Source organism: Bombyx mandarina, chromosome 07, assembly GCF_030267445.1.
Source record: "Bombyx mandarina strain Sakado chromosome 07, ASM3026744v2".
NCBI lineage: Eukaryota > Metazoa > Arthropoda > Insecta > Lepidoptera > Bombycidae > Bombyx > Bombyx mandarina.
The window spans coordinates 2,797,266-2,810,955 of record NC_143214.1 but is presented as its reverse complement, the minus strand read 5'-3'; the positions used below and the strand labels follow the sequence as shown (position 1 = coordinate 2,810,955).

The following is a 13,690-nucleotide window of genomic DNA, read 5'->3' as shown; positions in this document are numbered from 1 at the left end:
TTTTGTCCTTCCTTATTTTGCTTTTTTTAATAATGACGAGGATTTTGTCTAGGAATTGTAAAAGGTTCATGCAGAATTAAAAAAAAAACACGATTCAATTAAAATTATATGGCTGGATGAAATTGTATTTTATAATTTTCAATTTATAGTTATTTATGAGATTTTTTATGTTATCAAAACAACTTGGCTACATACTTTTTCTATCTTTACTTATTTTTTCGACAGCTTAGGCCGCATTAACTGCCAATGATGTCAAAGTAAATATGTTATGTTATTTATCTTAATTGTCTACATATCTGCCACTAGCCTCGAGAAGCTATCATGGCGATATTATTATCATAGCTTCACCTTGACTGCTGGACGAGGTCACGGGGCTCTGTTTTAAAGAGCTTTCTAACATCTGTCCTAGCAAGAGCAGTCCTCCGCTGAATCTACCACCGGATCCGAAGAGCCACAGCGAAGATCCTGCGAGAAACTGGCTTGTGTCTATGGGTTAAATTACACATCCAACAATGACCAGTGCTCGAAATACCTAAAAGCACCAAGAGTATTTCTGAAAGGATAATAATATAGACAGTTATCCCCTTCTAAAACATTGCAAATTCAAAAGCACTTTTTTTTTTATTATTGCTTAGATGGGTGGACGAGCTCACAGCCCACCTGGTGTTAAGTGGTAACTGGAGCCCATAGACATCCACAACGTAAATGCGCCACCCACCTTGAGATATAAGTTCTAAGGTCTCAGTATAGTTACAACGGCTGCCCCACCCTTCAAACCGAAACGCATTACTGCTTCACGACAGAAACATGCGGGGTGGTGGTACCTACCTGTACGGAGGCACAAGAGGTCCTACCACCAGTAAAAGTCCCTACGCCAGGTAAGAATGACTGGTGCTCGAAATCCCTAAAAGCACCAAGAGTATTTCTGAAAGGCTAATAATATAGTCGATGGCCTCAATTGTCCGTTATCCCCTTCTAAAAAATTGCAAATTCAAAAGCACTTCAATCAAACATTAAGGTACCTATATCTTAATTATTAATTTAAAAATAATTTTGGACGTAAATCCAAACATGCGGGTGTGCTATGCGTAATATTACGCAATCGATCAACTTCAGTCTAATTTAGCTCATCTGCGTAATAATTTCCTCAACTTGTCCGATTAATGAAGAAGCAAGGGGTTTAATATGTATATTTGATGTCCGCATATTCCTTGGTACAGTTATGTTCTAAAATATATCTCATTTTTGATTTGACTTCTAGTGAGTTCGATGTTTGCACGTGAAATTTAAAATTGTCTTATTGTTCCGGGATAAATATTACATTGAACTTCAAAATAGTTCTTAAATTCAGAATCGAAGTTGCTTATATTATTATAAACTAGCTGACCCGGCAGACTTCGTAGTGCCTCAAACGATAAATGAAAGACCTAAGCTTTTCATCACATGGTCACATCAAAGGAAAAACAAAATTGTTATTTTTATTTAATTCCGAGCATTTTCATATTTATCTTCCTTTTAAACCTTCTCTGGACTTCCACAAATAATTTAAGACCAAAATTAGCCAAATCGGTCCAGCCGTTCTCGAGTTTTAGCGAGACTAACGAACAGCAATTCATTTTTATATATATAGATAATAGATAATATTTTGTTAAATTGTGTCGTTGAAAGTTTTGATTGTATTTTATTTCAAAATCGCCATTCCATATACAGTAACGGTGCAGCAATACCAAAAAAAAAACACTTCTAGATCTCAGTCTGACTTCTAAACAAAATATGTTGTGACAATGTAGGTATACGACATAGGGAAGATCTTCCATCGAGCGAGTGATATTACTCGGTAGACCGACGGTCCGAATGTTGTTGTTCGGAACGTGTATATTCGCAAGCTTATCTTGAAAATGTCGTAAGTGAGATTCAGGCATCTGTCAAATATGTAGCGTTTGTGTGACGGCTACCCATCAGAGGTAATAAAACAACCAAATGGGTTACCTTAGCCCATAGATATCAACAACGTAGATGCGGCCACGCATCTTGAGACATGAGTTCTAAATCTTAGTTTTATAGTACAACTAGCTGTACCCGTCGGCTTCGCTGGCCATTTAAAATTAACATTATTATTTCTCACCCCCACAAAACTTCTCATCATTAACGCCCCCGCAACTGGTGTAGGGAGTCCAACGCTCATATAAATATTTGCCTATCCATTAAGTACATGTATTTTCTACATGGATACCAACTTTCAAGTAAATCGGATGCATGGTTCAGTAGTTATAACGGAGCATCCGGAAAAAACAATTTAGATTTATATATTAGTATAGATTACCCCGCCTTTCAAAAAACCGGCGTTACTGCTTCACTGCAGGAATAGGCAGGGTGGAGATACCTACCCATGCGGTCTCCCAGGACGCCTTAAAAGCCGTAAAAAGTAGTATTTCACAGTTAAGGGCGAAACATTTTCCATTCAACTGTACCTCTAGTCTAAACACGTGAGGTGGCTAATCGGTAGAAACATTTCATTAAGCCATGCGGGCTATTTGTTATCTACACTAAAACATTACTCGGTCAAGTTACGCTCGTGCGAATAGTGTCGATTTGTTTATTAATTTTTTTGAATCGACAATGCGTTTCCAAATAACTTTTTTGCTACGTACCATCAGGATTTGGAATGGACTCCCCTGCATGGTGCTTTCCGAGCGCTATGACATGTCCTTCTTCAAACGAGGCTTGCGGAGAGTACTTAATGGTAGACAGCGGCTTGACGCTGCCCCTGGCATTGCTGACGTCCATGAGCGACGGTGACCACTTACCATCAGGTGGGCCGTATAATCGTCTGCCTATAAAGGCAAAAAAAAAAAAAAAAGAGCGTCGAACTGTTTTTTTTTACTATTTACAACAGTTGGATTTCTTTATCACATTTTAAAAGAACGCGGTCAGTTTTTCTTAGATGAACCTAATCATCTGGGAAAAGGGATTTTTGTTTAAAGAGGTAAGGTATTCTTTTCACGATTTCAGAACGCAGCCACTAGGTACTTACTTATCTATGTTCTGGTATATTCTAGAAGTTCGGCAGTATGCTTTCTCATTGCACAATTTTATCCTTACCTATTCGCTGGTAGCCTAAGGGACCTATACTAGACAGACGAGCTCACCTGATAATTGTCACTGTCAAGGACATCGGCATTGTCAGGTACCCACACAAGCAAGCGACTACCTTAAGACCAGTATGGTACAAAAATACCAGTGAGAGAGTGAGTATTAATAAAAAATCTATTTACAAAAACAAATTTGTCACTGACTATAATAAACAATGGAATGGCAGAACAATTTCAAAAGCCCTCTAATTACATCACACCCAGCCCGACACATCAGCATTAGTTCCTCGCAGATCAACGTGATCAGTCAAAAAGGCCCGCACCATCCGAAATAAAATATGCATAGAAGGGTTGAGTCCTGGTCAGATTGGCCACGCTTTCAGTATTAATATCTTGATCCATCAGCCGTTGACGGTTTAAGATGAATCAGTGCCAGTCATGGAAGGGTTAGGGCACAGTTACAACTAAGTGGCCCTCAAAGTTTCTAAAGATATTGTTTTGTGATTTAATATTTTATTTATGTTATTCTATTTTATTTATTTATTTACATCTTACCCGAATGTGTTACAGAGCCCGGTGATATCTATAATCTTTCGAGAATAATACAATAAAACCTAATCGAAGTCTTTTTGGCTTCTCCGCGTCGTAACGTTGCATGGATGCAACTATTTCAGTGTTCAAATAACGCAGTCAAGTGTCAATTTATCTGATAGAAATACGTAGTAAATGCGATGAAAGAACACAGCACTGTGTAATAAACGTGCTATTTTCAGTGGGTCGCGATTCCGATCCGGTAGTAGATTCTGCGAAGCACTGCTCTTGCTAGGGCTCTTGTTAGCAAATTCTCTTAGGTTGAGCCTGTGAGCTCACCTACCAGTTAAGGCGTAGTTGGAATAACCTCTTAGGTTTCCAGCAAATAGGTAAGAGAAAAACAAAAGTAATTAAAATGATACCTTAATAAATTTGCGTAACTACATATAATATATAAAACACTTTAATTACATTCAGAAACATACTACGTTTATTTTTTACTAGCGACCCGCCCTCGCTTCGCTTCGGAAACATTAAAACACACAAGAAACAAAAAAATAATAATAAAAAATAAAAATAAAAAAGTAGCCTATGTTCATCAGGGACAATGTCGGCTTCTAATGGAAAAATAATTTTTCAAATCGGTCCAGTAGTTTCGGAGCCTATTCGAAACAAACAAACAAACAAACAAATCTTTCCTCTTTATAATATTATAAGTAAGTATAGATTTTATAACCCCTAAATTTAATAAATATTGAAACTGCTTAAAAGTTTGGAAGCCACAACGCCGCGTGATTTATTCCGCGTCACAGACAAAGGGTTAAGTTACCATTAATTAACGATACTCGTACCAGCATTGGCAAAATAAAGAAATTTTAATTGTAATCCGTGTTCAGAAAAAAAATATCTAATTAAATGCTACTGTTTCTCCGAAAGAAAATCTCTCTAGTTATGAATGATCATCGTAACATATAGGTATAAATGTCCCAACCCGAATTCCGCCCCCACCTTCAGGAATGAAGTCAAAATAACTCAATTAGTTCAATGATCATTCAATGGAGATGTTTGTAATTTTGAGAAACGCTGATTAAATGCATTGATAATTTATTTGTCCTCAGAATCTTACTGTATACGTATTACGTAACGTGACCTTTTTTCGTGTCAAAACGGGACGCCTACGGAATCTCGTTTTAAATAAATACATATATAGGGTACGTCGGGGTAAGATGGGTAAGTATAAGTATACTGGTGGTAAGACCTCTTGTGAGTCCGCACGGGTAGGTACCACCGCCCCGGCTATTTCTGCCGTGAAGCAGTAATGCGTTTCGGTTTGAAGGGTGGGGCAGCCGTCGTAACTATACTTGAGACCTTAGAACTTATATCTCAAGGAGACCGACCAGACTGCTTCACGGCAGAAATAGGCAGGGTGGTGGTACCCACCCGCGCGGACTCACAAGAGGTCCTACCACAAGTAAGCTATTGAGCACCAGCTATTGAGAACGTCGGTAGGCAGCGGCTTGGCTCTGCCCCTGGCATTGCTGAAGTCCATGGGCGACGGTAACCACTCACCATCAGGTGGGCCGTATGCCCGTCTGCCTACAAAGGCAATAAAAAAAAAAAAAAAAAAAAAACGTTAAAAAACTCGCACTGAGCACACTGTTTATTAATGAAAAAAAATTCTACTGCTTTGTTTAGGATTCAAATCTTCCGTCACAAAAAAAAAATCTATTCGAAAAGGTGAGATCTTCCCCAGCCGATCGATTTGTTCCAACAAAAGTATCAACACAATATGAATCCGAAACCCACCCGCCTAGATTAACGAAGCGCACCCAACAATAGCTAAGCCGTTTTTCACCCGATTCGATTTCACAGCAATTAAAAAGTTCCATTTGACAATGAAAGGGTTAAGGCTCAGTGATTATCGGTCTTTTCGGGAATGTGGTTACGATATTCGATTATTTTACTTTTTTTTGAAGTTATACTTCTTTAGGCGCGTTATGAAAAATTGATGAGAGTGAAATTTCACGATGCGCGCGTACCGTGACACAAAATTAACAGAATGAAGTTGCCCACTAAATCGCACATTACAATACGACGAAAAAAAGTGTTATTAGCATTAATTTTTTAGTAATATAAATGACAAAATTATTATTTAATATAATTCATACTAAATATTATTAAATTATTAACGTTAAATATTTATTATTAATTATTTAATATTAAAAAAAAAAGTAATAAATTTAATAAAAATAAAGTATAACTTCTTACGCGCGTACATAAGTACACGCACCCTTTTTTAATTTTAATAGACAATGATTTTTTTAATTAACCTTGTAGGCAGACGAGCATACGGCCCACCTGATGGTGAATGGTAACCGTCGCCCATGGACGGCAGCAATGCCAGGGGCAGAGCCAAGTCAGTACATAAAAGAGGTCTTCCAAAATTTCAAATTTTTCTTATATTTTTTTACGAAGTAAAGATCTTCAATTTTCCGAGCTCAGTAATTGACTCAATACGGTCTCCTGGACGTTCGTGGTTAAGAGTTAATACATTTTTTGAACTCCCTCGAATTACTTTCGCTGGATGTAATAAGATAATTTAATTAGAACTTCTTGTGTATTTGTCGTTGGGATAAAATGTTGTTTCTAGTAGATTTACGTGTTTTTTTTTTTTCGAGATCATTCTCAATATTTGAGGCATAATAACGGATTGTTCTAAATTTGAATGTTCTCGAACACTCTCACAATGGGATTTCATCATTTTAGCGCTGAACTTATTTTCACATAGGTACCTATTCTGCAGAAATTGCTAAAATAATTTTGAGCCTTATAAAAAACTTTGAACTAAAAAGTCAACGCTAAATTCACAACAAAATAATTTTATAAATGTTATCGATATGTTAACAAATGTTTTATATGCGCGCATTAAAACACGTTCGTACAGGTCGATACCTAATACTTACAATCAAACTGCGTAATAGTCGGTATTCCGACGCTCCGCACTTAAACGCATTAATAGAGAGTCGATCTATCGAGGTTTGGCGCTCAAAAGGGCGCTTAAATAAATAAAAAATTAAAATGAACCTCATTTTACAAATCCGTTTACCTAATTGAGTGTTTGGTAAAAAATGATTCGCTTCCATTGAAATATCCGAAGATACGAGGAGAATAGTTATGCAGAAAGTGATCAGAAAACAGAGTTTACCCTAGACCCTGTACCCTAGACACGACCTTCAAAAATGAAGATAGGTACCGACTCGGAAGGCGAAAAAGCTAAGATTTAATCTGTATAACATTTTTTTAAATTTTTTTATTGCTTAGATGGGTGGACGAGCTCACAGCCCACCTGGTATTAAGTGGTTACTGGAGCCCATGGACATCTACAACGTAAATGCGCCACCCATCTTGAGATATATAACTTCTAAGGTCTCAGGTATAGCTGAAACTTACAACGGCATTACTATCGGTACTTTAATATTCTCGTATTAGTTAAGTACAATTCATAATTTTTTGCTCCAATAAAACAGACAATAATATTTTCTCTTCAAACCTAAAATAATTTATATTGGAAATGTGTATAACAAAAACAAATTTTTGTCGGTCTAAATTCAAAAAAACTCCTTCGAGCCGGATTTGAACCAGCGACCTATGGATGTCCACAACAGAAATTTATACACTACAGTCCACCGCTCTACCAACTGAGCTATCGAAGGTGATAGGGATTACATTGAAATTATACTACACAATCTCAATCACAATTTGTTCATATTTATCAGTAACTATGTATTAATTTTAATTTACAAAATATAATATAATCAAGACTAGTATGTATTTATGCATGCTTACTACGTATTTACATTCAAACAAGAGTTCTAAGATGATCTGAGGTGGTTAATGTAACAACGACTATCATTCTCTTCTTTATCTAATATTATTTATCTAAAAAAAATCTAATATTAAAATAATAATCTAATATTGAAAAAAAAAAGACATGCCCGCTAACTTTCTTGCCAATTCTTCTCAGGATGGAGGCTAGTTCTTGTGAATTGGCGGTAGTTCTTTTGACGTTCAACAAGTATGTACTTTCATTTATGCTGAATAAAAAAAATTTGATTTGATTTGATTTATCGTATACCCCACCTAGTGCTGCCGCAAAGTTCTTGTGCGTTTCGGTTTGATCAATCATTAGGGTCGTGAGTTCGTTTGCCCAAATTATAAATTAAAAAAAAAACCACGTCAATAGCAAACCAAAAGCAAATCAGTTCTCATTAGCCGTTGCGCATTTACTAAACGCATTCCCGTAAAGGAGAACGCAACAAAATGGCGACCATCAAAACAATTGAATCAGCACAATCAGCGTTACGCCGACGAACGACTCACCTCGAATATTTCATCGCGACCGAACCACTAAATTATCTAAATAGGAATCACTCCGCGATCAAGGAGGTTCCGTTTCGTATCGAGATTTAGTGTTTCTGGATGTGGTATACATTTTAATTTTTTATTTATTGCTTAGATGGTTGGACGAGCTCACAGCCCACCTGGTGTTAAGTGGTTACCGGAGCCCATAGACATCTACAACGTAAATGCGCCACCCACCTTGAGATATAAGTACTAAGGTATCAGTATAGTTAGTAACAACGGCTGCTTCACGGCAGAAATAGACGGAGTGGTGGTACCTACCCGTGCGGACTCACAAGAGGTCCTACCACCAGTAAACAGGTTAAGTAAAATAATTAGGTATTTGGGTGATGCGATATTCGTTTATTACCGAAAATATCTAAAATTTATGAACTGCTTGAAATTGTCAAATAAAGTTATGTTTGTTTTGGGGTTTCAAGCTTTGAGTGAGAACGGAGAAGCGATGTTTTGTTTTTCATTAAACTTCAGCTTTTTTTCTCTACATAATGGCTGGTAGCTTATGAGAGTATTCAGGGAAGTACAATCCGCTTAGATTCCGCATTTCAGAACAGGTTTTGTACCTTATAGTTTTACGGAAACATCTTTTTTTTTTTTTTTTTTTTTTTTTTTATCGCTTAGATGTGTGGACGAGCTCACAGCCCACCTGGTGTTAAGTGGTTACTGGAGCCCATAGACATATACAGCGTAAATGCGCCACACACCTTGAGATATAAGTTCTAAGGTCTCAGTTTAGTTACAACGGCTGCCCCACCCTTCCAACCGAAACGCATTACGGCTTCACGGCAGAAATAGGCGGGGTGGTGGTACCTACCCGTGCGGACTCCCAAGAGGTCCTACCACCAGTAAAACCTTGAGAACCTTGTTAAACCTTGTTAAACCTTGAGAAATTTTGTTAAATTTAAAAATTTTACTTCATTTCACTAAACTAGAAATATTTTCTTTGTTGTAGATGATTATTTTTCCTCAGATTTTCATAAGCCAAATCTAGTAAATTTAGTCCATAAACAAAACTAATACACAGAGATACAGACAAAGATGGCGGGCGGAAAACCGTCGCGCCTGCTGTCATTGCAGCCGGAAGTCCTCCGCCATTTTGATAAATAGTTGTTCTTCGAGTTTTTCTCATGCAAATGAGGGGTCCGGATGACGGATGGCGTTTGTCACGATTTCCGTGGATGAATTTAATTTAGGGCCGCGGATTAATCTGCGCTGCTATGGGAATTGAGAGGGCCTAGCGAAGTGTTTTGTTTTTTTTTAATGCTAAAAGTAGGCAAAAGTACTTTATGGATTTTAGGAGTTATACCGCGTCGTGAGATCGATTGAATTCTTTCTTTTTAAATTTCTGTATTTATTTCGTACTTACTCGGATGAGTCACTTTTTTATTGCTTAGTCGGGTGGACGAGCTCACAGTTAACCTGGTTTTAAGTGGTTTCTGGAGCCCGTAGACATCTACAACGTAAATGCGCCACCCACCTTGAGATATGGGCTGTAAGTGGTCACTTTTAACAACACAAGAGCTGCCCCACCCTTCAAACCGAAACGCATCACTGCTTCACGGTAGAAATAGGCGGGGGTGGTGGTACCTACCCGTGCGGACTCACAAGACGTCCTACCATCGGTAATATATGTTACTTATGTATATTATCATACATAGATAATATACATAAGTCAACAGGTCAAGTTAACGAAAGGCACCTTTAAAAGATCACAGTTGAATTGAAATAACAGCTTGAACAGGATATTATAAATTCAAAACCGCTCTTAGTAACGGTATTTCTTTATTTTTTTCACCCGCATAAGACACGGTCTAGCTGTAAAGGCCAAAGGACAGATGTCCGTGTTTAATGTCGGTATGGCACAAGTTAATTTATGAGTAAGTAATTAGAGTGTTATTTAATTTTTTCCAAGTGCAAATAGACTCGTAAAACACCTGGCTTGTAAGTTCTATTTTTCCATCTGGAAAGGCAAAGGTATCATACCATACAGCCATATTTTTTTTTTATGAAAGATGTTAATATGAAGTGAAATGAAATGAAGTTAATTAATTTGGAACATTAATCAATTGGCATGAAATGAGATGATATGGGATGAAATATAATCTCCGTAAAATGATGGTTATTTACTGAGACTTTTTCAATGAACTTTTTGGAGGATCCCGAGAAGTTTTGTACGTCTAGCGGATTTGTTTAATTTTCCCACATTTGTGCCCTTTTACAGATACTAAACAGGTAATAAACCACCGTTATTACACACGTACCCATATCTTACTGGTGGTAGGACTTCTTGTGAGTCCGCACGGGTAGGTACCACCACCCCGCCTGTTTCTGCCGTGAAGCAGTGATGCGTTTCGGCTTAAAGTGTGGGGCAGCCGTTGTAACTATATTAAGACCTTAGTTAGAACTTATATCTCAAGGTGGGTGGTTCGGTTACGTTGTAGATGTCTAGGTGCTCCAGTAACCACTTAACACCAGGTGGGCTGTGATTTCGTCCACCCATCTAAGCAATAAAAAAAAAGAATTCCACTACTGGACACAGGCCTCCCCCAAGCCTCGCCACAAAGATCGGTCCAGCGCTACCTGCTTCCAGCAGATAGTAATTACTGTTCAATGATATTTAACTCACGGTAGCTATATATCTTTTGCGGTTAAAATTATGAAGATGAGTACGATAAAAAGCATTCGATAATAAGCATTAAGTTCCGGTAAAGACGAAATTTACTTTAGATATAAACATTCGTGAGATTTACAGAAATTACTTTTATTTTAAATTATAACTGGTGAGATACCTACAGAAGGAACTGATTTATTTTGGTCTAATTGATTCAAAAATATATACTGGTATTATTATAGGTTGAACGGTTTAAAAAAGTCCAAAAAGTCAACATTACGTGGTGTTCCCAGGCGGTCACCCATCCAAGTACTGACCACGCCCGATGTTGCTTAACTTCGGTGATCGGACGAGAACCGGTGTTTTCAACATGGTATGAACGTTGACGTTTGTGATACTTAATTTATAAAATGCTTTCAGTGAATAAAAGTTTTATTAATACGTTATTTTCAAATTATGTGAATCTGTAGTATTTTTAATATTATCATTTAAGATTTTAATGAATGCTCTGAAGTGAACTTTATTTCGGCTATTTAAATTCGATTTTGCAATAACACTATATCCTATTAAAAGAGTATGCTACCAGAACGTGTGCCCAAAATAAAGTAAATAAACTTAGCATATTTCGTTATTAGATTACTCAATATAAAATTTACTTTAGACTATTTATATTAATGTTTGTCCTTTATTAACAATTGATTAAAGTTTGTTATTATTTTATTTAAAATGTGGTATTGATTGATTAGTTTGTTCGGTTATTCCCTGCCTGTTCGCTGGTACCCTAAAAGGCTATTCCAGTTAGGCCCGGGCGCGTAGGACGCTCACGGGCTCAACCTGAGAGAATTTGCTAACACTAGCCCTAGCAAGAGCAGAATCTACCACCGGATCGGAATCGCGACCCACTGAGAAGATCCGGCGAGAAACTCAGTGGGCTTATTGTTCAAAAAAAATCAAAATCAAAAAAAAGTTTTATTCAACATAAATGAAAGTACATACTTGTTGAACGTCAAAAGAATTACCGCCAATTCACAAGAATTAGCCTCCGTCCTGAGAAGAATTGGCAAGAAACTCAGCGGGCATGTTTTTTTTTTTTTTTTTTTTAAATATTAGATTTTTATTTTAAATGTTTTTTTTTTTTAAATATTCATATTACAATAAGTAATTATAACATAACAATTTTACAATATTGAAATTCCCGGAGCGAGCAACTCATTCCCACTTTGTGCAATCTTCTAGATAATCATTGACTTTATAGTAAGCTTTATTGCACAGATGTTCTTTAATAGTTTTCTTAAACCTATGTATATGTAGGTTCTGAACATCTTGTGGGATTTTGTTGTACAGGCGCACAGACAAACACCCGAATGAATTTCGTATCTTATGTAACCTACTCATCGGCACAACAAGCTTGTGTTTGTTCCTAGTATTTCTATTATGTATGTCCGACATCTTAGGAAACTCCTCAATATGTTTACGAACATACATCAAATTTTCAAAGATGTACTGGGATGGCATAGTGAGAACTTTAATTTCTTTAATTTTTTCCCTCAGGGATTCCCTTGAGTGCATGTTATAAATAGCACGTATAGCTCTTTTCTGCAGAATAAATATCATTTCTACATCGGCCGCATTGCCCCATAGCAAAATGCCATAGGACATGACACTGTGGAAGTAACTAAAGTAAACTAAACGAGCCGTGTCCGCATTTGTTAACATTCTAATTTTTTTTACTGCGTATGCTGCAGAGCTAAGCTTACTCGCCAATTTATGAATATGAGGTCCCCACTGCAGTTTGGAGTCCACTGTTATACCAAGAAATACGGTTGACTCAACAAGCTCCAATGATTCCTCAGAAACAATTACATTACTATCTACTTGTCTCACATTTAAAGATGATTTAATACATTTTAAAGTAAATTTAATACATTTCGTTTTCTTACTATTCAATAATAGGTTATTGATACGGAACCAATGAACCACACACGAAATCGCATCGTTCGCATGTTCGTAATTAACCCACAGTACACAATAAATGTAACACGTGCTAATACTCACTGACTTAAAAATTAATAACTGCAGTTCTTTGTATAATAATTAGTTTAATGAACTTATAAAAGTATTTACAATACCTAATATGTAGGTATGTGTGCAGACTTCTTTTTCTTTTTTCTATGTTAACTTTGCAATAACTAAACACCTTTGCAGGAAGTCGACTGTGAAAGGTCAATTCTTTAAGGTCCAGTAATATTTCAATCGAAATATTATGCTTTCCTGTGTGAATATAATTTTGTTTACTTTTTCAAGATTTTAATTTTTTTGCGCGAAACTCTAATTGTGTTTCTAAAAGCAGTACCTATAGCTTAACTTAGTCTTTATAACATCGAATATCTGACAGTGTAAGCTCCGTCAAGCTAGCCTTCCGGACCAAACAGACAACGGACAGACAAAAATATTTTCATTTTACAATATCATGAATACGTGGTTTTAGTAAAAAGCTGTTATTTTAAAATCGCAAATGACAGTTGTAATAGTAGTGTTATTTTCCAGCTGGAAAGGCAAAGGTATAATACCTTACAGCCTAATCTTAAATATTATTTTTTATGAAAAATTAATTTCATTTAATAATTCAATTAATAATTCCAAAAAAATTTGGAGTGAAATGAAATGAATTAATTAATCAATTGGCATGAAATGAAATTAAATGAGATGAGATGAGACGAGCTCATATTTAATGAAATATAATCTCAGTAAAATGGTGGCTATTTATTGAAAAAATTTCCATGGACCTTTTTGTAGGATCCCGAGAAGCCACATCCAGCGGCTTTGTTTCATTTTCCCACATTTGTGCACTTTCACAGATACTAAACTGTTAATAAACCACCGTTATTGTACATTTCAACTTGAACAAACACATAAAAGACAAAATAAAACAATTCTCACAACTTCGCTCATCGCATTCCCGCCAAAATGTCATAATATTTGTATGGATTGAAAATAGGTTTTTTTTTTAATTATAAGTAATAATTCAGTCAAACGT

At 36.4% G+C, this 13,690-nt stretch overlaps 2 non-coding genes across 2 annotated transcripts; both read right to left on the bottom strand.

Annotated features, from left to right (window-relative positions):
* Window positions 1-7,241: 7,241 nt before the first annotated feature.
* Window positions 7,242-7,336, bottom strand: TRNAY-GUA (transfer RNA tyrosine (anticodon GUA)). Its single transcript has 2 exons — window positions 7,300-7,336; window positions 7,242-7,277 (listed from the first exon to the last, which is right to left on the bottom strand). It is a non-coding gene; the product is annotated as a tRNA-Tyr (tRNA).
* Window positions 7,337-10,921: 3,585 nt separating this feature from the next.
* Window positions 10,922-11,040, bottom strand: LOC114241258 (5S ribosomal RNA). The gene has a single exon (XR_003624569.1). It is a non-coding gene; the product is annotated as a 5S ribosomal RNA (ribosomal RNA).
* Between the last annotated feature and the right edge of the window lie 2,650 nt (window positions 11,041-13,690).